Consider the following 4,790-nt stretch of genomic DNA (forward strand, 5'->3'; position numbering starts at 1 on the left):
GAAGCCATGGGTTTACATTGATTAAATAAGGGGCTAAAAACATGGGAAGAAAATAAAGTTCTTTCTTTAGTTAGTTAGTGCCAACGAACAAACGTAGAAGGAAGGATACACTCAAAAGGGGCAATCGTTATGATAGTTTGCAATTGAGTTAAGGAGCATCACTCCTTGCTAAATCAGCGGGTGGAAGGAGGGGGATGAAAGGATTTCACACAGTCTCCAAAAACCTCTCCACAAAATACTCATTGGTTAATTCAAAAGGTCGGGGGAGCTTTGCGCAGTGGCAGTATCGTAGCCAATGAGGTTTATCTGAGGGGCGATTATTGCTAATTGAAAACAAAAGGTCGGGGGAGTGGGGGGGTGGGGGCAGGAGGGACTAACTTGACAATGGAGAAGTTTGGGCAACATCATCTTCATCACGTGAGCAGAGTGAACCTCCCCAGCAACTGGACAGAGCAAACTTGAAAGCTGACAGGATGCCCTGAGAAGAATCCAGCATCACTTCTCTGTGATCCTGACCAAAAATTATAATCTGGGTTGAATCCTGAGGAAAACCCCAGACCAGCCTAAACAGGGAACGTTCTGCAAAATGCCTGGCCTGCAGACTTCACAGATGGCAGAGGGAAGAGAGGGGCAGCCATTCCAGGTTGAAGGAGCCTGTAGAGGCGTGACGTCTACACACGGAGACGTGTTGGATCCTGGGTTGGATCCTTTGTTATAAAAGGCGTGACTGAGACACTGAGGCTTGAATGGCGTCGTGACGTCATTCAAAGGGAGTATTGAGGTGTTTTGTGCCACCCTTAATGCTTTCTGTATTTTGAAATTGCTTTGGAATTAAAGCAAAAAGAAAAAAATTGACCGTAGTAACTATAGTGTTACCATAGACGACCTATGTTCCCTTTGACACGTTACTTCACTTTTTATGTCTCAGTTTCTTCATCTGTAACATGAAAATAATAATGGCTACTTAAAGGATATTGTCAGGAATAGAAGAGATCGTGTGAGTGAAGCACGGGGTCCACTGTCTGGCCACCTCGGGAAAAGGCTCAGCCCAGGACCATTGCCAGTGTCGTGTTCTTGTCAGCATTGTCCCGAATTTCATAGACTCTAAGATGTCACCAATGGTAAGATGCGTTCTCATTTTATAAGCCACCGGGAAATTAACAACATGCCCAGTTAAGCCGACAAAGTGATTCTTCTCATGTACAGTATTTAATATTTATTGGAAGAGCTGTTTAGTTTTTTTGTTGTTGTTGCAGAATAATTAGCACACAGTGTTAATATTAGTTTTAGGCATACAGTGTAATGATTCGGCAATTCTAACTATTTCAACAGAAGTACCATACGATCAGCAATTCTGCTTCCGGATACGTTCTTTTTTTTTTTTTAATGTTTTTATTTATTTTTCAGAGAGAGAGACAGACAGACAGAGCGCGAGGTGGGGAGGGGCAGAGAGAGAGGAAGACACAGAATCCGAAGCAGGCTCCAGGCTCTGAGCCGTCAGCGCAGAGCCCGACGTGGAGCTCGGACTCATGAACTGCGAGATCACGACCGGGGCCGAAGTTGGACGCTCAACTGACTGAGCCACCCAGGCGCCCCTACATCTGGGTACGTTCTTAAAAGAATCGAAAGCAGGGACTTGGGCAAATGTTGGTATACTCCTGTTCACAGCAGCTTTGCTCACGACAGCTGAACAGCCCAAATGGCCATCAACAGATGAATGGATAAACAAAATGGGGTTTCACCATACCGTGGAATATTATTCAGCCTTTAAAAGAAGGACGTGCAACAATCTGACTCATGCAACAATGTAAATGAACCATGAAGACATGAAGACAGGACAGTGAGTGAAATAGGCCAGTCACCACAGGACGCATATCGTAGGATTACACTTATACGAAGCGCCCAGAGATTCATAAAGATCATATGATTCAGCTTCGTAAAGGCAAGGAGTAGAATGATGGTCGCCAGGGGCTAGGAGGAGGGAGAGTGGGGGAGTTACTGTTTCACGGGTACCGACTCCTGGTTTCTGAGATGACGAATGAGTTCCGGAGATGGACGGTGGTCAAAGGGAATTCACCCAATTCGCCCAACAGTGTGAAATGTACTGAACGGCCGCTGAACCGTGCACTTCAAAGTGGTCAACACGGCAGATTTGATGTTATGTATCTTTTACCACAGTTGTAAAAACAAACAGGCAGTCAGTTTACAGTGAGAGAAACCAGAGTAACAGTTACCTTTGAGGGGTTGTGATGGGGAAAGGGCACAGAGGGACCTCCTGGGGTCTCAGAACGGTCTAGGGTAGATCTAGCGGTTATACGACTGTGTAGGTTTATAAATATGCATTGCGCTGGACACTTAGGACTGGTGCACTTCAGCATACGGAACTTGAAGATATTTCAAATGCACAAACAGTAGAGAATTTTTTTTTTTTTATTATATGAGCCAACCTTCCTAATTCCTGGGCAGAGAGGAGCTAGGCAGTTGTCCAAGGCGGAAAGCAAGCTTCCCGGGAGCTAGGTGGGATCCGTGCATTACCTACCCCTCTCGTCAGAGCCACGCTGAGTGACCACACACCCCATCTCGCCTTGTGGGATCTCCCACAATCCTGCGTGTGGCCCGCATTTCTCTCCCCATCACCCAGCACGTGCCCCCGGCACAGAGGAAGGTCTTGGCGACTGTATGTGGAATAAACGAATGAATAACTCTGAGCACAGCAGGGTTGGGGCAAAGGCACAGTGAGCGAGGCACATTCCCGGATGCAAAATTTAAGGGGCACCCAAACACTCAGTAGCTAAGATAAATAACATTTTAGCGCGATGTTGTGAAAAACCCGCAACAAGGTGTCAAATTTTAGTTTATTTCCTTTAGTTTAGAGGCGCCCCTCAAGAACATCATCGAGCTTTTCTTGTTCTATTTCCTTATCTCGTTCTTGTTGCCTGGTTTTGTACCATTGGCAACTTTCTTTTAAAAGCTGCAGGCTGTTGGGACGCCTGGGCGGCTCAGCCGGTTGAGCATCCGACTTTGGCTCAGCTCACGATCCCGCGGGTTCGAGAGTGCGAGCCCCGCCTCGGGCTCTGGGCTGACAGCTTGGAGCCTGGAGCCTGTGTCTCCCTCCCCCTCTCTCTCTCTCTCTCTGCCCCTCCCGCACTTGTGCTCTCTCTCTCTCTCTTTCAAAAATAAATAAACATTAAAAAAAATTAAAAGGTGCAGCCTGTTAAATTCTGATGTCCTGTATTCAGGCCACCTCCCTGCTGCGTCCAGGTCACACACTCCCTCACCCTGATCGGCGCTTGTCACACAGGAAGCCCAGAGGCTGGGGGGCGCTTGGCCCACCGGAGGAAGGGGTTTGACCGGCTTGCTGTTAGGAGCTCGGCCGAGCTGGGACAGGGAACGCAGCGGCAGGTACCAGAGTAGCCAGTTACAGCCGCCGGCCGCAGGGAAAGGGTAGAGCCTTAACCACTAATGGCTGGAAGAAGCCGGACGCGTTGCACCTGCAGACAGCGCCTTTTCCATTCCCCCCATAGGGTGGAATGGAGGGTGCGTGGATCCTCTCACCGTCGAGGAGGCCAGAACAAAAAAAAAGGCTCTGGCCATTTTCCCCGAGCCTGGGGTTGGGGGAGGGCGAGGGCTCAGAGTGGAAAGAATGGGGTGTTGAGTCAGAGCGGGGGGGAGGGCAACGTGTCCTCCGGGTGTGCCCCTTTGAAGAGGGCCTCTCCCAGAGGCCTCTGATGCAGATATGTGAAAGATCGCGGCCTGCCAGGCACCCTGAGTCCTTGACCGCAGCTCCCCCAGAGGCCCCCTCAGAGAAGACACAGTGTATACCCCGAGTCTGGTGTGCAATGGCGGCTTTCCCCACAGGCCTGCCAGGGAAGCCTTCCTAACTGCCCACGGCTCGTCAACCAGGAGCCCGGGTCCTCACCACGGGCGTCCTGCCCTCTCTCTCGGCCCCGCTCCCCCCGCTCTCTCTCTCTCAAATAAACAAACTAAAATCTCACACTTTGTTGCGGGTTTTTTGCCCCAGTTTTTCACAACGTCGCACAAAAATGTTATTCGTCGTAGCTACTGAGTGTTTGGGTGCTCCTTAAAATTTTGCGCCCGGGGACGTGCCTCACTCACTGTGCCTTTGCCCCAACGCTGCTGTGCTCAGGGTTGTTCGTCCGTTTAGCCCACGTACAGTCGCCAAGACCCTCCTCTGTGCCCCGGGGGCACCTGCCGGGCGACGGGGAGAGAAATGCGGGCCACACATAGGATTGTAAAGGGGGGGGCGGGGAAAGACCACCCTGCGCACTGAGGACTGCGGGACAGGATGGGGAGGTGCAAAACAGGTCACCAGGGGAATCAAAACAATACGGGCTAACCCTCGGGGGTTGTCTGCAGCACCTCATTTGGTTATCTCCACAGCCCTTGAGTGTTTGTAGATGCTCACGGGGGGAGTAACGGGGTTGCTGGGGGGGCGGTCCCGAGACCCGGCAAGGTCACACGCCAGTAACTCGCATAAAGTTACACTCTGAGCAGGAGTACAGGTGGGAGCTGGCCCAGCTCCGTCTGGCTCTGGGCTGTCCCCTGCCCTGGTTATCGCAGCCACCGCCCCCCCGCCTCCCCCGGGGGGCGGCACGAAGCCACTGGTCGCTGAGCTGACCGAGGACGCGCAGGTGTGTCCAGGGGGGGCGCTGCTGGCACAGGGAACAGCATTGACAAAGTCAGCGAGGCCCAGAGGAAACAAAAAATCGGTATCTCGGTGTCCACAGTTCTAAGAAGCTGGGCAATGTTGTGAGGAGTCACTTGTGCAG

At 51.3% G+C, this 4,790-nt stretch overlaps 1 pseudogene; it reads left to right on the forward strand.

The window, feature by feature from the left end:
- The first annotated feature begins 266 nt into the window (after positions 1-266).
- Positions 267-340, forward strand: LOC132660408 (U4 spliceosomal RNA; annotated as a pseudogene).
- The last annotated feature ends 4,450 nt before the right edge of the window (positions 341-4,790 follow it).

Source organism: Panthera onca, chromosome B4 (assembly GCF_046562875.1).
Source record: "Panthera onca isolate mPanOnc1 chromosome B4, mPanOnc1 haplotype 2, whole genome shotgun sequence".
Taxonomy (NCBI): Eukaryota; Metazoa; Chordata; class Mammalia; order Carnivora; family Felidae; genus Panthera; species Panthera onca.